This window comes from Trichosurus vulpecula, chromosome 8 (assembly GCF_011100635.1).
Source record: "Trichosurus vulpecula isolate mTriVul1 chromosome 8, mTriVul1.pri, whole genome shotgun sequence".
NCBI lineage: Eukaryota > Metazoa > Chordata > Mammalia > Diprotodontia > Phalangeridae > Trichosurus > Trichosurus vulpecula.
Window position 1 is genome coordinate 80,474,704 of NC_050580.1, and position 22,524 is coordinate 80,497,227.

Genomic DNA, 22,524 nt, shown 5'->3' on the forward strand with positions numbered 1-22,524 from the left:
AAATACACAATACATATTCTAAGTTCTACTTTTGCTCCTTCTCCATGATTTTTTTTTAAAACCAGGGAACAAGTTTAAATACAAAGCTTATCTTATGGAAGAGTGCTCAAAAATCTATGGTTTCTTTCTTCAGTGTGTATAAAGACTGTGATTAAGATTTACTTTAAAAAAGATTTACTTTAATTCCTCACATTGAGAGTGATATTTGTAAATAACTGCAAGATATATCCATTATTGCTCAAAGTCCATTTTCCTGCATTAAATTTGGATGAGTATTGAGTTGAAATCACAAAATGATAGCAAGTACAGTATGTTTCCATAGGGAAAATAAGAAACATCTATAAAAACATGTAGTTCCCAGGCAGTTGCACTCTTTGGAATTCACTCCATCATTATCATACCCTCATCATCAGGTACCTTACCCCATTCCAGCCCTTTTGAAAAAAGCTTCCTTTGATGGGTTGTTTTCCTTCACTCAGGCGTAAGCTCCTTGACAGCAGGCACTGTCTTTCCTTTTCTTATATGTATAGGCACTGTGCCTGGCACATAATTAGTACTATAAAAATGTTAGCTATCCTTATTAATCTAAAGGCACATTACAAAATGTATAAATATCTTAAAATTTCCAATCCATGATGTAAACATTAATGAATATGTTCACTTGTGAATTGGGGCTCCAGAACCTTTTTTTTGGTGAGGCTATCAGGGTTGTGACTTGCCCAGGGTCACATAGCTAGTAAGCATTAAGCATCTGAGACAGGATTTGAACTCAGGTCCTCCTGACTCCAGGACCAGTGCTCTATTCCCTGAACCACCTAACTGACCCTGTTTATTGCTAATTGTGTAGTATTATCCCGAAGGTGTGTCCCTTGTACTAGATCCTGTTCTCTACTGAGTAATTGTAAAAGCTTATTAATAGTCTGTTCTTCATGAAGAGTTCAAAGAAGCCTGGACACATTTATGACAGTGCAGAGTAATTTAAGCAGAACCAAGAAAACTATTCATAATGATAACAGAAAATGGAAACACACCCTAAACCAAATGTCAAATAATTATGATGACCACACCAAACTTGTTCCTGAAGAGATGAGAAAACATAATTCCCTCCCTTGTTTCCAGAGTGTGTGTGGGGAAAGGTGAGGTGTTGTGGTGGGAGGGGGATTTGTTGAGGGGGAAGTGTGAGGAGAAAGGAGGACACATGAAGTGAGTGTAGAACTGTGGCATCAAATTCAAATAGAAATAGGGACCACTAAATTATGCATGTCACTTGAATACTGAAGGACACATATAGACTTAAGTTTTAAAATATAACTCCTTTTTATTGTATTTTTATTTATTTTGTTAAACATTTCCCCATAATATTTCAATCTGGTTCAGGCTGAACTCAGGAGGGTTGTGGGCTATATGTGTCTGATACTTGCAGTGGAAGGGACATTCAAAAATGAAGGCTACATAAAAACAAAAAATGTGAATAAAAATGTCTTGAAGTAAAACATAATGAGTTACAAAAACAATAATTGATTCTACATTCTGAAGGCCTGTTCTCACCTTCAAAACAATCAATATCAATCTATTTGTTCTCTTCCTTAGCCAGAGAATTAGTGCACCTTATTAGCTTAATGCATAATCATTATTACAACGAATTAAACTTCACAGGATCTACTCCCTTTGAGAAAAAAAGTCTTCACTCAGTCATCTAACAACAAAGAACATTTATTTGGTAAAACATCTTGCAGCAATGGACACTAAAATTACACAATTTTTTTTTGTTCAAAATAATAAACCATATTCCAGATCTCTCCCTTTTTCCCATTCTATCCCCAACTCTAACTGAAACAAATTATCTGCAAACTGTGTTCCTGGCAGAGGTAAAAGGGGGAATGCAGAAAGACATGCAAAAACTTCCAAAGGAGATTATATAAATCTGGCTTGAGTATACAATGTTTAAGTATTTAAAGTGTAAAATGGTTAAGTATACAATGGCCTTTATCAAGAACACTACTAGAACTCAAAAGGAACCTGAAAACCTTAATCTAACATTTTTTTTTCTTTTGTTCAGAAACCTACCATCTGTTGGGACTGCACCTGTTACATATGTAGTCTGTTACATGCAACTGAAAACTAAAAGGTAGATAAACCAACAGGTAAATCACTTTATGTGCAGAAGGACTTTCTTTGAGGTCATTGTTTACATCATAATCAGCAACTGAATCTTCAGAATTTTCTAAAACCTTGAAAATTCCCCCATTCTCTTTAACTGGCACAGAGGCATTCATTTGATCTGTGAAGGAAATATAAAAATTCATACATTTTAAAAAAGTTATTTTCTAAATCAGAGGATATTCATAGTACATTTGTACATTTGTATATACGTACATGGTATGTAGTATAGTACAATTATTATCATGCTTTTAAATGGATTTGTATTCTATCGAAAGCTGCTAACGTTTTACAAAAACCACTTATGGGATTGACAGGTTTATTTAACTTAATTTTCCACAGTATTTACAAGTTGGGAATACCGAAGGAAGTCATATGTGTTCACAAGTAAAGTAAGGAGTTGCCTAGACTCATGTGATTATTCTTTTCTCCTTTTCTTGAATTGGATAAAAGCCAAAAAGGCATTTAGTTACTACATTAGTCTGGCTAAGCGATTCTTAAGCATTTACCAGTACACCTAGGCAAAGGTACCACCTTAGCTCATCATCTCTTGTCTAGGTTAATTGTAATGGACTCCTAGGTACACACACACACACACACACACACACACACACACACACACACAGAGACACTGCTGCCAAAATGATTTTCTTTAAGTACAAATCTAACCGTCTCATTCTCCTACTCAATCACCTTCAACAGCTTCTTTTAGCCTCTAGACCTGAATATTAGCTCCTCTGCTTAGCTTTTAAAACCTTTAACAACCTTGCCCCCAATCTGTCTTTCCACCCTCATTGTACATTGCTTCCTGTCTCACACTCTGTGATCCAGCCAAGAAGATATTCTTTAACTCACACACAAAACTGGATAGCCTCAGAGTTTGCACTGGCTCCCTCCAATGCCTGAAATATATTCCTGCTTCCCCTGTGCCACACTGATTCCTCTCTTAATTCAAGATGAAGCTCAGACACCTTTGTAAGTAAAGCCTTTCCTGATCTCTGCAACCACTAACGGCTTCCCCCAGAAATTTTAACTAGTTTGTATTTTTGTGTTTTTCCCTTCACATTTTTCATACATATAATATGATATATAATATGTATATCATCTATGTAACCTATAATGATATTTATTGTATATAACAGTATATTTTATATATATGGTATATATGAAAAATAATAAAAATATATTATGTATAATTGTATTTATTATCTTTCATATGTGAGTGGTATATATATACATATATATGAAATATAAGGAGAAAAACAAAAATATGAACTAGTTAAATAGAGTTTCATATAGATAGATTGATTGAAAAAGAAAGAAAAATTGTGGGAATAAACATAAGCCAAAAAACAACAATAACAAAATCTTCACTTTTTTCAGAGAATATGATGATCTACTTAAAGAGTTGCATTCAATTAAACAATTAAAAAATGAAACTAACAATAACTTTAGCAGCAAAGCAATAGGATATTAAATAAGCTCACACAAATCATCATCCTTTCTGTATTACCAACAAGCCTAGCAGAGAAAGAGAAATTAAATTCAAAACAACTACGGAATAAAGAAAATATTGGCAATTCCTCCTACCAAGAAATGCACCAGAACTATATGTATGTAACTTAAAAGAAATGACACTTATATAATTGAAGAGATATTAATTGTGCATGATTGGGTGAGGTTAAAATAATAAAAATGACAAAATTACCTAAATTAACTTACTTATTCAATGTCATACCAGTCAAAATGCTGCAGAATTATTTTAAAGGATAAGAAAAATAATAACATAATTCAGGAGCAAAAGGCTAATAATAATATAATTAGGGAAAAAAATTGACAAGAATCTCATGGGAAATAAGTTTTTTGAAGTTTTGAAGAAGGAGGCCTAGCAGTACCAGATATCAAACTATAGTACAAGGTATTAATCATCAAAACTGTTTGGTACAGCAGAACAGATTAATTACACATCATTCAGAAAGAAATGAATAAATTAGAACAAAGTTTGATAGAAGTCACCCTGATGGAGTCCTAATAGAGCTGCCCCCAGTCCCAATATTCTAACTTCATTACAGGACCACTGTACCTACCCAGCCCCCTTCCCTACCGCCCCATCAATGTCCTAACTTATGCCTCACTGCTCACTAGAACAACAGGCATGTGCCTGAATTCTTAGTTCCCAAAGAAACAGAAGCCCAGCACTGCCCCATAACCTTTCCCACATATTTGAACAGGTGTGTTCTTGTATTCAGTAACAATCACATCATCCATTTAGCCTGAGACAGGATCTCAATACCTAACTATCTGTCTTGACTACACAGGACCACAATAGCTAGCCAATGGGAGGGCAGCATGACCAGAATGCTTGACCACCAAATTGTAGACAGGGCCCACCCTACAATGGCTCCTGCACAGTTCCACTGAGGCTGGGACCCCTCCTCCATTACCTAATCCCTCAAGTTCCTCCTGTCTTTTTAATATTAATCATATTCCTATATTCTATGTAAATTTTGATTGTGTTATTGCATCTTTAGCCTATAAAAATCCATCTTGTTTTCTCTGAAGCTGCTGGTTCCTCTTGGAATTTAGCCTGGCCCATGAGAGGAGTCAATCTCAATAAATGCCTATACTTGGATTACATGTGGTCTGACTGAATTCTTTCAGACTGTTCCACCACAACACATCATGAAACCCCAACATTATTTGGCCCTAGGTGGGCAGAGACTAAACCTCAACAACCCAACTCTGAATGAATGAAGGGATAGATTAAAAAAAAAAACAAGTATTAAGCACTTATTATATGCCAAGCATTGTGGTAAGTGCTGGGGGAATAAATACAAAAGTGAAGATAATTCTTGTCTTCAAAGACCTTATATTCTAAAATGAGAAGTTATGACATATGAGGCAAGGATATATTGATTTGGAAAGTTAATGGGACAATTTATAAAGGTATAGGGGAGTGAGTTTACATTATCCCTTATATAAGCAATGACAGAGCTGATTTGCTTATAGAGCCAGAAATGGAAATCAACTCCTGTATAGCAGTGCAGAGGGTAGGAGTTCAGTGGCAAGACTGGTGGCGAGGAGATGATACTGTGAGGGATAATTTCTTTTTTTTCCTTTATTTTTATTTTTTTATTTTTAGTTTACAACACATGGTTCTACATAATTTTGAGTTCCAGATTTTCTCCCCTCCTTCCCACCTCCCTCCCCAAGATGGCATGGAATTTCATATAACTACCACGTATAACTTTGCAAGGAATGAATTTATACACTAGTCAAGTTGTGGAGAAGAATTATGACCAATGGAACGAATCATGAGAAAATGAGGGATAATTTCTAAAGGGTGAATTCTCCTCAAGGGATTAATGATTCCCTGTGTGCCCCACGCAGTTGCTGAAACTGCACATTCCTGCAAAACAGCATCTGCAGAGTTGTGGGGAAAAAAAGAACTGCACATTCAGACATCCTGACCCCCTTATCACACTCACATCCTATCCTGTCTTTTTTAAAGCATGTAACAGAAAGATTACAAAAAGACTTCCTTTTCCTTGTCTCTGGATAAAGTTTTGTAATTTCCCACTGCCCTTGGTTACTGAAGATTTCCACAATAGATTGGGAAGCAGGAACTCTAGCCAAGCTGGATAAGGGGGAAGAGGGAGGTGGAGGCTTCCCCACCTCCCTCAGGATATAAAAGGATTATGATCTCTATAGCTAATTTGCACTCCCTATCTGTTGGCTACTCTGAGCCCTGAGGGGAGTGTCCTTTCTCAGGAGAAAGTAATGAACTCCTTTCTGCTTCTAAGTAACTTAGCCTCTGGATATTTTATTTTGGAAGTGATCTCTGTCCCACACCATACTAAAGTGAAACATGACAGGAGACTGACCTAGATGTGGTGGGCAAGTGAGGCAAATCCCAATCAGGACGAAGGAGCCCCAGAGTAGGTGCTCTAGGAAGAAAGATTTGAACCACTGGGGTAAGCATTCAACAAAAGTTCCTGGAAAGATAAAAAGCAGGCAGGCCAAAATCAGGTTTAGACCAACATCTAATGCCACATGGCATAGTAAACTCCAAATGGATAAATTACCTAGATATAAAATTTCACATAATAAACAAATTAGAGCAAAGAAGGAGACACCTTTCACTGATATGGATTAGAGAAGCATTCTTAATTAAAGAATAAGGAGAATCACAAAGAATAAAATGGACAATTTTTATTACATGAAATTGAAAGGTCTTTGCATTTAAAAAGTTATTAAAATTAAAAGGGAAATAGTTCAACCACATGAAAGAATTATCTAAACCATTAATAATTAGAGAAATGCTAATCAAAACAATTTTAAAGTTTCACCTCACACTTCCTCAATTGAAAAAGATAACACAAGGTGGGAACAGTCAATGTCGGAGGAGTTGTGGGAAGACAGACATACTGGTACATTTCTTTGTGGAGCTATGACTCAGTATAATCATTTTGAAAATCAATTTGGAATTGTGCAAGTAAAGCGACTCAAACATCTATAACCTTTGAACCAGAGATTCTATACCTTGGCTTCTAATCCAGGGAGGCTATTAAGGAGAAAGTTCCCATTTACATCAAAATATTAATAGCAGAACTTCTTTTGATAATGTTAAACCTGAAAGTTGGTTAAAGGAGGCAAACAGAGCTAGGTGATAGAAAAATTCATATTACTTATTTATTTATTCATTCCCTTTAAGCATAGCAGACAGACATGATCATGGATTGAGCCAGACAGAGTCTAACTGACTTGTACAGAAACATGAACAAGTTTTATATTTCTTTAGAACAATCACAATTCAGCATCTTACTCAATTTTATGATCCCCATGTATGTTTAACCAGAAGACAAAGATTTTCCTTAATAGAATAGGTTTGTAAAGACAAGAGTGTTGACAAAGGTCAGTTAAAGTATATACCCATTGAATATTAAGTGAGGTAGTCTCTCTCAGGATTAGGATCTCATCCTTTAATGGTTAACAGGGGAAAGAATGTTCTTAGGTCAGCCAGATCTGGCCTTGTTGACAGATAAAAGATATTCTCTGAGCAAGCTTTAGAGAACAAAGAAGCCCAGGGCCAGGCTCTTCTTCCAGCTGATTATTAACTCAGGCTCTGGGTCTCATTGAAATTGCAAAAATGATATAAAATGATATTAAATTATGCTTGTTTCCTCCTTTTGGTCAAAGGTAAGCTGAAAGCTTCACCTTATAGACCAATTAAGGTATGGAAAAACCTCTGTCTTGCTCAGGGGTGAAGTTCTAAAAATCCTTATCTAGGCGGATCCCAGTTTTTTTTCTTTCTATGGTTGGACATCCCCAGAGATGGACAGTAATCGTAAACTAACTGTAAACAAGCAGAGGGAGCACATTGCAAGGGGGATCAGGGTAAGGGGCATAATGGCAAAAGATACTAAGGACATGGCAAACAGTCTTGGGAATGCAAAAGAATCAGAAAGAGAGTTGTCTGTACAGGTTCTGATCTGGACTCTTGGGAAAAAGCTGTCTGCGTCTGATACTGTCCCCTTTAGGCTCTTTGAAACGGGAGGGCAAAGTCTCCTATGGGCTCAGGTGTCCACTCAGTAGCAGGGGCAGCCTTCAGATGTGACAGAAGGATCAAGGAGTCCATATCCGCACATTGGCAGCTATAGGAATAGTCAGACCTGACAGGAGCTCCCAGAACACATATGATTTGATAATTGAGAGAAGAACAACACAACATAGGTCCCAGTCACATAGGGCTAAGTTCAACCAGTGCAATAAAATTTTTGTCACAATTAACAAAACTGCACAATTCCATTGAGTGAGGTACAGACCAAACCACTTAGATGGCTCACAATAGACTCGTATTGAGAGGGGGAAATTTACATGTCACATGTTTTACATTTACACGTTAGATAACCAAGAAAACTTAAACATGAACCATACTAAGTAATGTAATCATTATCAACAATGTTGAACATTATAAACCTTTAGTCATGCCATGTCTTTTTAATGGCATTTATAAAATGAATCACAAGCCATCCTTAACAAAGCTTTAGACAGGCATGGTATTAACAAAATAATATTCTCACAAGCCCTTGACCTAATTGTCTTCACACTGTTACCAAGAATTAAAGACCCTAACTTATACAGGAACACTAGTTCCAGTCCTATAGTGATCTAAGATGTTGCATAATCAATTATTTTAATAGATTTTTTACTGTACCATAATCTCACATTGTTTAAAGAGCATCCTTAAGACTAGCTTTAGATAACTTGCATGATGTCTTAAAAAATGGACCATATAAATATGATAGATAAAATGTTTCTGATTTAATTCCAGCAATTAATTGGCCAATTTGTATACAAAGTAACTTTAAATCCCAGTTACATATACCCAATGTCTATTTAAAGCAGCACCTATTTTTTTCCCCAGACACCTGATTGTAGTTATCTGGTCCCTAGATAGTAAAAGAGAGTTATGCTTCTCTGGTTCAGATCTAGAAATTCCCAGATAATTCTTACTTAATATAACTTAGTGCGATCACTTAAATTTGGTTTTCCAGTTTTGAAACTTCAGAAAATTTCAGTTTATGTGTTATCTGCTGCTTCAACCCTCACTTAAATGTTTTTTTTCATTCTTTAAAATTTATTTAATATATTTAGTTTTCAGCATTGATTTTCACAAAAGTTTGAATTACATATTTTTTCTCCATTTCTACCCTCCCCCGCTCCAAGATGGCGTATATTCTGGTTGCCCTGTTCCCCAGTCAGCCCTCCCATCTGTCACTCCACTCCCCTCCCATCCCCCTTTCCCTTCTTGTCTTGTAGGGCAAGATAAATTTCTATGCCCCATTGCCTGTGTATCTTATTTCCTAGTTGCATGCAAAAACTTTTTTTTGTTGTTGTTGTTTTTGAACGTCTGTTTTTAAAACTTTGAGTTCCTAATTCTCTCCCCCTTCCCTCCCCACCCACCGTCCCTAAGAAGGCAAGCAAGGCCACATGCATATCATTATGTAAAACCCTTCCACAATACTCATGTTGTGAAAGATTAACTATGTTTTGCTCCTTCCTAACCCATCCCCCTTTATTGAATTTTCTCCCTTGACCCTGTCCCTTTTCAAAAGTGTTTGTTTTTGATTACCTCCTTCCCCTGTCTGCCCTCCCTTCTATCATCCTCCCTTTTTATCTTCTTCCTCCTTCTTTCCAGTGGGGTAAGATATACAACTGAGTGTGTATGGTATTCCCTCCTCAGGTCAAATCCAATGAGAGCAAGATTTACTCATTCCCCCTCACCTGCCCCCTCTTCCCTTCCTACAGAACCACTTTTTCTTGTCACTTTTATGTGAGATAATTTACCCCATTCTATCTCTCCCTTTCTCCCTCTCTCAATATATTCCTCTCTTATCCTTTAAATTGATTTTATTTTTTTAGATATCATACCTTCACATTCAACTCACCCTGTGCCCTTTGTGTGTGTGTGTGTGTATATATACACACACATAGACACACACATATGTATATATATGTATACACACACACATATGCATATTCCTTTCAGCTACTATGATATTGAGGTCACATGAATCATACACATCATCTTTCCATGTAGGAATGTAAACAAAACAGTTCAACTTTAGGAAGTCCCTTATGATTTCTCTTTCTTGTTTACCTTTTCATGCTTCTCTTGATTCTTGTGTTTGAAAGTCAAATTTTCTATTCAGCTCTGGTCTTTTCACTGAGAAAGCTTGAAAGTTCTCTATTTTATTGAAAATCCATATTTTGCCTTGGAGCATGATACTCAGTTTTGCTGGGTAGGTGATTCTTGGTTTTAATCCTAGCTCCATTGACCTCTGGAATATCGTATTCCAAGCCCTTCGATCCCTTAATGTGGAAGCTGCCAGATCCTGGGTTATCCTGATTATTTTTCCACAATATTCAAATTGTTTCTTTCTGGCTGCTTGCAATGTTTTCTCCTTGACCTGGGAGCTATGGAATTTGGTGACAATGTTCCCAGGAGTTTTCTTTTGGGGATCTATTTGAGGAGGCGATCGGTGGATTCTTTCAACTTCTATTTTACCCTCTGGCTCTAGAATATCAGGGCAATTGTCCTTGATAATTTCTTGAAAGATGACATCTAAGCTCTTTTTTTGATCATGGCTTTCAAGTAGTCCAATAATTTTTAAATTATCTCTCCTGGATCTATTTTAAAGGTCAGTGGTTTTTCCAATGAGATATTTGACATTGTCTTTCATTTTTTCATTCCTTTGGTTCTGTTTTATAATATCTTAATTTCTCATCAAGTCACTAGCTTTCACTTGCTCTAATCTAATTTTTTTTTTAAATGCAATTTATTTATTTAACATATTTGGTTTTCAGCATTGATTTTCACAACATTTTGAATTACAAATTTTCTCCCCATTTCTACCCTCCCCCCCACTCCAAGATGGCTTATATTCTGGTTGCCCTGTTCCCCAGTCAGCCCTCCCCTCTATCACCCCCCTCCCCTCTCATCCCCTTTTCCCTTTCTTTCTTGTAGGGCAAGATAAATTTCTACGCCCCATTGCCTGTGTATCTTATTTTTTAGTTGCATACAAAAACTTTTTTGTTTTTGAACATCTGATTTTAAAACTTTGAGTTCCAAATTCTCTTCCCTCTTCTCTTCCCACCCACCCTCCCTAAGAAGTTGAGCAATTCAACCTAGGCCACACATGTATTATTATGTATAACCCTTCCACAATACTCATGTTGTGAAAGGCTAACTACATTTTGCTCCTTCCCAACCCATCCCACTTTATTGAATTTTCTCCCTTGACCCTGTCCCCTTTCCAAAGTGTTTGTTTTGATTACCTCCACCCCCATCTGCCCTCCCCTCCATCATCCCCCCGCCTTTTATTTTTTTTTTATCTTCCTCCCTCTTCTTTCCTGTGGGGTAAGATACCCAACTGAGTATGTATGGTATTCCCCCTCAGGCCAAATCTAATGACAGCAAGGTTCACTCATTCCCCCCTCACCTGCCCTCTCCCCTCCTCCCATAGAACTGCTTCCTCTTGCCACCTTTATGCGAGATAATCCACCCCATTCTATCTCTCCCTATGTCCCTCTCTCAGTATGTTACTCTTTCATACCTTAATTTCATTTTATTTCTTTTAGATATCTTCCCTTCATCTTCAACTCACCCTGTGTCTGCTCTCTCTCTTTTACATATATATATATATATACACATAAACACATATGGATATATATATACACATACATACATATACACATAGATATATACATACATACACATTCACTTATATATATATACATAAACATATATATACATATATATATATATATATATACATATGGATATTCCCTTCAACTACCCTAATACTGAGGTCTCATGAATCATACTCATCATCTTTCCATGTAGGAATGTAAACAAAACAGTTCAACTTTAGTAAGTCCCTTGCAATTTCCGTTTCTTGATTACCTTTTCATGCTTCTCTTGATTCTTGTGTTTGAAAGTCAAATTTTCTATTCAGTTCTGGTCTTTTCACTGAGAAAGCTTGAAAGTCCTCTATTTTATTGAAACTCCATCTTTTGCCTTGGAACATGATACTCAGTTTTGCTGGGTAGGTGATTCTAGGTTTTAATCCTAGCTCCATTGCCCTCGGGAATATCGCATTCCAAGCCCTTCGATCTCTTAATGTAGAAGCTGCCAGATCTTGGGTTATTCTGATTGGGTTTCCACAATACTCAAATTGTTTCTTTCTGGCTGCTTGCAGTATTCTCTCCTTGATCTGGGAGCTCTGGAATTTGGCAACAATATTCCTAGGAGATTTCTTTTTGGGATCTATTTGAGGAGGCGATCGATGGATTCTTTCAATTTCTATTTTGCCCTGTGGCTCTAGAATATCAGGGCAGTTCTCCTTGATAATTTCCTGAAAGATGGTATCTAGGCTCTTTTTTTGATCATGGCTTTCAGGTAGTCCAAGAATTTTTAAATTATCTCTCCTGGATCTATTTTCCAGGTCAGTGGTTTTTTCAAGGAGATATTTCACATTGTCTTCCATTTTTTCATTCCTCTGGTTCTGTTTTATAATATCCTGATTTCTCATAAAGTCACTAGCTTCCACTTGCTCCAATCTAATTTTTAAAGTAGTATTTTCTTCAGTGGTCTTTTGGACCTCCTTTTCCATTTGGCTAATTCTGCCTTTCAAGGCATTCTTCTCCTCATTGGCTTTTTGGAGCTCTTTTGCCATTTGGGTTAGTCTGTTTTTTAAGGTGTTGTTTTCTTCAGTATATTTTTCAGTATTTTTTGTGGTCTCCTTTAGCAAGTCATTGACTTGTTTTTCATGGTTTTCTCGCATCCTTCTCATTTCTCTTCCCAATTTTTCCTCTACTTCTCTAACTTGCTTTTCCAAATCCTTTTTGAGTTCTTCTATGGCCTGGGGCCAGTTCATGTTTTTCTTGGAGGCTTTGGTTGTAGGCTCTATGACTTTGTTGTCTTCTTTAGGCTGTATGTTTTGGTCTTCTTTGTCACCAAAGAAGGAATCCAAAGTCTGAGACTGAATCTGGGCGCGTTTTCGCTGCCTGGCCATATTCCCAACCAACTAACTTGACCCTTGAGTTTTTCAGTGGGGTATGACTGCTTGTAGACTAACGAGTTCTATGTTCTACGTTTGGGGGGGAGGTGCCAGCTCTGTCAGAGCCGCACTCCTCCTTCCCCAAGGACCCCCAGTCCAGACTGGGCTTAGATCTTCAGCAGGCTGTTGCACTCCTGCTCTGATCCGCCACTTAATTCCTCCCACCAGGTGGGCCTGGAGCCGGAAGTAACAACAGCTGTAGCTGCCCCACCTCCGCTGCCCCCGGGGCTGGAAGCCGAACCGCAAACTCGTTCCACTCCCGCAGCCTTTCCCACTAACCTTCTCCGCAGTCTTTGGTGTTTGTGGGTCGAGGGGGTCTGGTAACTGCCACAGCTCACATATTCAGGGCGCTAGGGCCCCCTCCGCCCGGCTTCTGGTCTGGATCGTCCACACCGCTCAGGCTGGGCTCTGCTCCACTCCGTTCCCAGCTCCCAGCTCCGTGTGGAATAGACCTCACCCAGAGACGATCCAGGCTGTCCTGGGCTGGAGCCCTGCTTCCCTCTGCTGTTCTGTGGGTTCTGCCATTCTAGAATTGGTTCAGAGCCATTTTTTATAGGTTTTTGGAGGGACTCGGGTACGGAGCTCACTCTAGTCCGTGCTTACCAGCCGCCATCTTGGCTCCGCCCCCTAATCTAATTTTTAAGCTAGTATTTTTTTCAGTGGTCTTTTGGACCTCCTTTTCCATTTGGCTAGTTCTGCCTTTCAAGGCATTCTTCTCCTCATTGGCTTTTTGGAGCTCTTTTGCCATTTGAATTAGTCTATTTTTTAAAGTGTTGTTTTCTTCAATATTTCTTTCAGTATTTTTTTGGGTCTCCTTTAGCAAGTCATTGACTTGTTTTTCATGGTTTTCTTGCATCATTCTCATTTCTCTTCCCAATTTTTCCTCTACTTCTCTAACTTGCTTTTCCAACTCCTTTTTGAGCTTTTCCATGGCCTGAGACCAGTTCATGTCTTTCTTGGAGGCTTTTGGTGTAGGCTCTTGCACTTTGTTGACTTCTTCAGGCCATATGTTTTGGTCTTCTTTGTCACCAAAGAAAGATTGCAAAGTCTGAGACTGAGTCTGGGTGTGTTTTTGCTGCCTGGCTATGTTCCCAGCCAACTTACTTGAGCCTTGAGTTTTTCATTGGCGTATGACTGCTTGTAGAGCAAAGAGTACTTTGTTCCAAGCTTGAGGGGATGTGCCATTGATTTCAGAGCTATTTCTATATAGCCAGCTCTTCTACCCCAGCACTCCGCCTTCCTCAAGAACCACCAACCCGGACCTGACACAAATCTTCAGCAGGCTCTTCACTCCTACTCTGATCCGCCACTTAATTCCTCCCACCACGTGGGCCTGGGGCCGGAAGTAACTGCAGCTGCAGTTCTGTAGCTGCACCTCCCCTGCTGCCCCTGGGGTGGTAGCCGAACTGCGAACTCTGTCCCCTGCAGCTTTTCCCACTAACCTTCTCTGTTGTCTTTGGTGTTTGTGGGTTGAGAAGTCTGGTAGCTGCCACAGCTCACTGATTCAGGGTGCTAGGGCCTGTTCTGCCTGGCTCCTAGTCTGGCTGGTCCTGCTGCCTCCCATGCTGAGCTCTACTCCCCTCCACTCCTCATGTGATAGACCTCATCCAGTGACCATCCAGGCTGTCCTGGGCTGTATCCCTGCTTCCCTCTGCTATTTTGTGGGTTCTGCAGTTCTAGAATTTGTTCAGAGCCATTTTTTATAGGTTTTTGGAGGGACGTGGTGGGGAGCTCATGCAAGTCCCTGCTTTCCAGTCGCCATCTTGGCTCCACCCCGTAAGTCCTCACTTAAATCTTGTACCTGGCATAACAATCCTTTAAAATGTGAAGGTCCAACCATAAATTGAACCCATCCTCCTTTTAAAATTATCAGATACTTTAATAAAGGAGATTTAATTTCACTTGTACTACTGTCTCATTCAATTTTGTGCAAAAATCAAAATTTAAGATCTTACTACCAAAACACACTTATTAACTTGAATTTCCATGATTGAAAAATTTTGGAGCCAATGATACACATCTGTATATAATTCTTAGAGGAATCAATCTGATCCTATTGCCTTTCTCAAAATTTGTTACCTGCCCCCCCCTTTTTAAGACATCTATTACATTGCATGTTTGTCTTGTTACTTTGTCTAATCATTGCCTCCTTTTGGAGGATGTTATGTCTGTGTTATTTTAATCTTTATTTGGCCATGAACATAGGTTAAAATTGTAAGCTATTCATTCCTGCATCCTATTATAATAACTCAGGGATATTCCAATATCCATCTATTACCTAATAGATTTAGCATTGTGCTTACAAAACCTCTTGATAATATAAATTTGCTATGAAAGAAAAGAGGGACAATGTCATATATCTGAACAGAAGGAAAGACCTTCCTTAGCTCTGCTTGATTCCAGGCATGTCATATCTGACAGCCAATCACGTAGTCACTAGATGTTGAAAGCAGGGCTTAGGAGTAATCAGGCAGTGCTTTTACTTTTCAGAAAGGAAATAGCAGAATTGGGAAATAGAGTCAGGAAGATCCTACTTAGGCCATGTCCAAGGTTGTCTTCAAAACTTTTTCCCAGGCACAGACATCCCTTTAGAAATTCTCAGCCTGTAATGCCTGTCATTCTACTATTGGCTTCATGTGACCTATCCCTGTAATCAGAGCTTAAAACAATATTAAATTGTAGTCCCATAAAGTCTTAAATAGCAAATAAATATCCTTCAGATAGGACTGTCCCAAATTTCTTTGAGCTAATAATTATCAAATCAAGCTACATAACTTTTCTGTCTTCCAAAATACTTTCTCACACTTTCTCAACTTACTTAAACCATATGAAACTAGCATTCTCTCAGAACAGGAGAGGCTTAGCTAATTCCCATTTGTCCCCAAACTTTCTTATCTGCCTTTTGTATTTCCAATCAAACCTTTATTTATCTTTCCAAATCTTTCGAACCAATCATTATTCAGCTTTCCTTTATGTTTCAACCATAAGACAAGACAACTCATAAATTAATACTTTTTACTGACATAACTGTCTGTGCTGGAATCCCATTCCAGCTTAAACAAAGCAAAGAGGTTAATGACTAGTCTCATCGGTTGATGAATTTATGTCTCCATTTACTCATTCTGGAGGAAAGGGACACTTTAGGAATTAAATCTTATACACACTGATGAGCTCTAATGCTTGCTTAAAATCACAAAAATATTTTTCAAAACATTTCTAGAATTATTTCCCTTCTTTAAAAACAGTTTAAAATTTATCCTGATGTTAAAGGAATACTCACTAAACTTTTCTGAGAAAAATTATTTAGAAGGTTTTAAAATGATAGACGTTTCTTTCTTTCTCCTTAAAGCAAATTAAACCTTAAACACTGGAATTCATTAACTAAGTTGGTGGAAAATGTCCTCATTCTCAAATATTTATGCAGAATTCCTAGATATTACAAAGTTCAGTAGTTAAAAAGGTGTTGTTAATGGGGAGGACACTTAGTTTCTTATAAGTTTACCCAATTAATTAGCCTTATCACAATAACAAACGTTACCAGGACTTTAAAAACTTTCTCCAGGGGCAGCTAGGTGGCGCAGTGAGTAGAGCACCGGCCCTGGAGTCAGGAGGACCTGAGTTCAAATCCGGCCTCAGACATTTGACACATGTACTAGCTGTGTGACCTTGGGCAAGTCATTTAACCCCAATTACCCTGCCAAAAAGCAAAAAAAAAAAACCAAACAAAACAACAAAAAACAAACAAAAAAAACCTTTCTCCATAGGAATTCCTTTATACAGAAAGCTTTACACAAGATGGATAAGAATCCATGACTAGATGGTTTCAAAAGTCCTTGTTTCAGTTAACAACCTCAATTTCTTAATTAAGTATAATTCCTAATCTAACAACATCTAGATTATAAGAGGAATTGTTTTTTTTCCTCTATCAATATAGGTAATGCAATGCTAACCACTTTGTACAATATAAGAAAATTTAGAAATATAAGCACACCACAAGCAATTATCATGTATTTAAAAATTGAAACAGAATCTATTGATTAACAATCAGGTGACTATAACTTAGTTGGATGAGCAAATCAAATCTGGATTCATAATCACTAGTGGTAACATTTTAATTTCTAAGGCCAATACTCCTAGCATTGTAAAAGATTATTATTTATAAAATCATATTTTTCTTCAATATTGCTGATACATCTGTTGCCAAATTACACAATTTAGAAATGCAACAATGCCCTAAACATAATTATGTATTTTAAAACTTGAAACAACCCATTTATCAATTTAGGTGAACACATTTCTAAATCTCCTTGCACAGATAATCTTTCACCTCATCATTTGAAACTATAACTTTAAACCACCAGATATATTCTCATAATAGAAAAGTTTTCACATGGAAAATCTGCTCTCATAGTATATATCAGTATTATTAATTATTGCTTGTTATAAGTTCCAAATCATCAATTTTTATCACATTCCTTTAAAAACCCAATTCACATATATCAAATCAGATTAGAATTGCTTCTCAAATTTCACAATATATGAGGATTTTAGGAATACAATGGAATTTTTGAAATAGATAAACAATAAATTTCAAATGACATCAATTGCATTTCCAGATTACCACATACAGAAATTATTCAATTTATTACTTTTGATATTTAAAAACCACTTCAAAAGTTAACAATTACATTAAATCAGAGAGAGATAATAATAAGGTTGTGTCTAACATATACCAGACATTATGTTAAACATTTTACAATCATTACCATTTTGATCCCATAACAACCATGATTACTATTTTTCCTTTATAAATCAAGAAACAGGTCAAACAGAGATAAAATACAGTTTTGCAGTTGGAACAGAGCAGTGTGAAGTTTACCTAGAATAGAAGCTGGTTTCTCAGTGGTGACAATTCTTGGAGGCAGAGCTTAGAGAATGCTAACCACAGTCCAAATCCACCTACTTTTCCCTTCCCTCACAACTGCAGAAGTTACTGAGCCTAGCGCAGTCTTGCAGCTGCTGGGGACAGAATGGGTGAAATGTATAGGACCTGGATGACATTTCCAAGCTTTGCCAAAAAGGATGGGCTACAAAGGTACCCAGGGGGCACAGGACTGTCAGGATACTGTCAGTCTGTGAATTTCTGCCCTTCTCCTCCTTTTGCCAGGTGGGGAAGGGTGATTTAAGTTTTCCCCACAGTTCTCCTGCATTCTCTTCTCATAATCTGATCTGGGACAAGAGGAGTTTGTTTTAGCTGCTCTTTTACTGCAGTCCTGGCTTGGTCAGAAACAGGAGAACAATGGTAAAAGGTCTCAATGATTGTAACTCAAGTAAACTTCACCTTTTGCTCACTCCTTAAAAACTTTTTGCACTTAAATCTAAGGGAAACGATTCCCTCTTAACTCTGGGGAGGGAGTGGGGAATGATAAATGATCAGCACTGGGAGGGTGTTTCAGCAAGGGTGAGTTCCTGGAATGATTTTACAGTCTCTGGAGTTCTCTTTCCCCAAATCTAACTAACCAGTTTCCAAATTTTTTGCTCTGTTTCCCTTGCTGCAGCCTTAGAATTCTCTGGCTGCCTGCGTTTCAGATTTTAAAGGTATAGACACTTCACAGCACACACACACTGACACATACTGACAATTAACAGAACAAATACAGACTGAGCTCAGAGTTTAAACAACAGAGAGAGGGAATTAGAAGCTTTCATGAATTGGCTATTAGCACCCCTATGGTCTTTGGGGAAGCCTTGGCATCCCTGATGTTACTGACTCTTCATAATCTACATCCAGAGTGTAGCTGACCTTCTCAAGAACAAAAGGCCTTGGGAAGGGAGGGAAAGGGGAGGAGGAGGGAGAGAGAGAAGGCAACGATAGCAGAACAAAGTTACCTCCCTCTGGGTTAGAGTAGGTAATAGGGCAGACAGAGGAGAACTGCTAGAGCTGGAGCTGTTGGAAAAGGGGGAGAGCGAAGTTGAGGGAATTAGCAGCTTTGGGAATCTTAAGGGAAAAGGCTTTTGCCTTTTGTTCTCACTCAGCCATCTCAGCAAGCCCAAGGTGAAAAACATTCCCAACTTGTTTTTGAAGATCGATCTACAGAGGGAACTGAATTAATCCAAAGCGATTTAACACGAATTGGTCCCGACCCCAGAGCTAGCTTAAAGGGAATTTCAGACTTCGACCAAATTTGTGGGAGTCCTTTTTGGAAGCTGGGAATGGGGAGAACTTACCCCCATCTCGTCAAGGCCAAGATTCTAGGAAAAAATAAATCCTGAGGTGCCTAAGAATGGCGTTGGCAGGATTGGGCTTGCAGTTATTTGTCCCGATTCCATCATTTCCATCCGCAGCTCACGGCACCATAACTGTTAAACCTGAAAGTTGGTTAAAGGAGGCAAACAGAACTAGGTGATAGAAAAATTCATATTACTTATTTATTTATTCACTCCCTTTAAGCATTGCGGACAGACATGATCATGGATTGAGCCAGATAGAGCCTGACTGACTTGTACAGAAACATGAACAAGTTTTATATATTTTTTAGAATGATCACAATTCAGCATGTTGCAATAGGTTTGTAAAGACAAGAGTGTTGACAAAGGTCAGTTAAAGTATGTAGCCATAGAATATTAAGTGAGGTAGTCTCTCTCAGGATTAGGATCTCATCCTTTAATGGTTAACAGGGGAAAGAATGTTCTTAGGTCAGCCAGATCTGGCCTTGTTGACAAGGAAAAGATATTATCTGAGCAAACTTTAGAGAACAAAGAAGCTCAGGGCCAGGCTCTTCTTCCAGCTGATTATTAACTCAGGCTCTGGGTCTCATTGAAATTGCAAAAATGATATAAAATGATATTAAATTATGCTCAGTAGTGAAGAATTGGAAACAAAGTAGATGCCTGTTTATTAGGGACTAGATAAACAAATTTAGGGTATAGGCATGTAATAGAATATTACTGTGCTATGAGAGATGATAAATGTTATTGAGAAGCATTGGAAAGAACTATATGAACTGATGAAGAGTGTAGTAAGCAATGTCAGGACAATAATATACACTATGACCACAATAATATCAGTAGGAAGAACAATTACACATATTTTTAAAAAGTGAATTTTGCAAAATTGTAAAAACAAGTATGGTTTAAAAGAAGAGACAGGCAAAGATATTCCCATCTCACCACATTATAGAGGTTAGAGGTCCACAAGTGTTGCACATTGCACATAGTTTCAGATTTTTTGTTGTATTTATCAGTAATGCTTATTTTTCCTCTTCTTTTTTCATTTTTTTTTTTGCTTTAAAAATACCTTGGGGGGAGAAAAAAAGAAGAGTATATCAGGGTTTGGGAACTGCAGTGTCGAGGCCTGGAGGGCCAAAATTGAGTACCTGTAGGGCTACATGTGGCCTCTAGGCTGCAGGTTCCCCACCCCACTGTAGATACTGCAGAAAATACTATAATATTTTGAGGTAGTATTTTCTTCAGTGGTCTTTTGGACCTCCTTTTCCATTTGGCTAATTCTGCCTTTGAAGGCATTCTTCTCCTCATTGGCTTTTTGGAGCTCTTTTGTCGTTTGAGTTAGTCCATTTTTTAAGGTGTTGTTTTCTTCAGTATATTTTTCAGTATTTTTTGGGTTTCTTTAGCAAGTCATTGACTTCTTTTTCATGGTTTTCTCGCATCCTTCTCATTTCTCTTCCCAATTTTTCCTCTACTTCTCTAACTTGCTTTTCCAAATCCTTTTTGAGCTCTTCCATGGCCTGACACCAGTTCATGTTTTTCTTGGAGGCTTTTGTTGTAGGCTCTTTGACTTTGTTGACTTCTTCTGGCTGTATGCTTTGGTCTTCTTTGTCACCAGAAAAAGATTCCAGAGTCTGAGACTGAATCTGGATGCGTTTTCACTGCCTGGCCATGTTCCCAGCCAGCTTACTTGACCCTTGAGTTTTTCAGCGGGGTATGACTGCTTGTAGACTAATGAGTTCTATGTTCCACGTTTGGGGGGGAGGTGCCAGCCCTGCCACACCAGCACTCCTCCTTCCCCAAGAACCCCCAACCCGGACTGGACTTAGATCTTCAGCAGGCTGTGCACTCCTGCTCTGATCCACCACTTAACTCCTCCCACCAGGTGGGCCTGGGGCCGGAAGCAACTGCACAACTGCAGCTGTAGTTCTGTAGCTGCCCCACCTCCGCTGCCACTGGGGCAGTGGCCGAACTGTGAACTCCTTCCACTCCCGCAGATTTTCCCACTAACCTTCTCTGTTGTCTTTGGTGTTTGTGTGTTGAGAAGTCTGGTAATTCTTGCAGCTCACTGATTCAGCGTGCTAGGGCCTGTTCTGCCCAGCTCCTGGTCTGGTTGGTCCATGCCGCCCACACTGGGCTCTTCTCCACTCCATTCCCTGCTCCATGTGGGATAGACCTTACCCAGCAACCATCCAGTCTGTCCTGGGCTGGAGCCCTGCTTCCCTCTGCTATTTTGTGGGTTCTGCAGTTCCAGAATTGGTTCAGAGCCATTTTCTATAGGTTTTTGGAGGGACTTGGTGGGGAGCTCATGCCAGTCCCTGCTTTCCAGCTGCCATCTTGGCTCCACCCCCTGCTACCTAGTTTGTTTTTTTTTCCTAGTGTTTTTTTTTTATTGCATACCCAATTCATTGGTCTGTTCTTTCTCTATTTTATTGATGTAAGCATTTAGAAATGTAAATTTTCTTCTGATCACTGCTTTTATTGTATCCCAGAGGTTTTGATATGTTGTTTCATTATTATCATTCTCTTTAATGAAATTTTTGATTATGTCTATGACTTGTTCTTTAACCTAGTCATTTTTTAAGATTAGTTTCCTTAAACAAGAATTCATTTTTAAACTATGTTTTTGTGGTTCCTTATGAATATATTTTTATTACATTATGATTTGAAAAGGAAACTATTAATATTTCTGCTTTTAACTATAAAATTTTTATGTCCTAATATATGATCAATTGTTGTAAAGATACCATGAAATGTAGAGGAAAAGGTTTATTTCTTTTGATATCCATTCAAGTGTCTCCAGATATCTATCATATCTGGATTATCTAAAATTCTATTCTCTTCCTTGAATTCTTTTTTAATTATTTTTGGTTAGATTTCTCATTCTGAGAGGGAAATGTTAAAGTCTTCCACTATTATAGCACTGCTATCTGTCTCCACCTTTAATTCACTTAACTCTTCTTTTAAAAATTTAGATGTTAAAGCATTTGATGCATATAGGTTCAGTATTGATATTGCTTTATATAGTACCTTGTATCAAAATGTAGTTACCCTGTTTATCTCTTTTAATTAAATCTATTTTAGCCATAACTTTGTCTGAGATCATGATTGCTACCTCTGACTTTTTTGCATGAGCTGAAGCATAAGAAATTCTACTCTGCATTTTAACTCCAAGTATATCTCTCTTTCTGAGGTGTGTTTCTTGTAAACAACATATTCTCGGATTCTGATTTTTAATCCATTCTGATACCTGTTCTGTTCTGTTCTGTTCTGTTTCCATTTTATGAGTGAATTCATCCTATTCACATTCAAAGTTATAATTCCTATTTGTGAATATCCCTGTTACCTTATCTTCTCCCATTATGCTTGTATTCTTTATTCTACCCACTCTTCTAAGAGTCTCTTTTCCTCTCCCCTGCCCTGTTAAATCTTTACACACCCTTCCAAAATTCCTTCCCAAACACTGTCTCCTATTGTCATTTCTCTAAAAGTCCAGAAAACTTCTACACCCCTG

At 38.0% G+C, this 22,524-nt stretch overlaps 1 long non-coding RNA gene across 1 annotated transcript; it reads right to left on the reverse strand.

Annotated features, from left to right (window-relative positions):
* Positions 1 to 1,697: 1,697 nt before the first annotated feature.
* Positions 1,698 to 19,331, reverse strand: LOC118859134. The gene is made up of 3 exons (XR_005011042.1): positions 19,014 to 19,331; positions 6,045 to 6,155; positions 1,698 to 2,281 (listed from the first exon to the last, which is right to left on the reverse strand). It is a non-coding gene; the product is annotated as an uncharacterized LOC118859134 (long non-coding RNA).
* Positions 19,332 to 22,524: the final 3,193 nt, after the last annotated feature.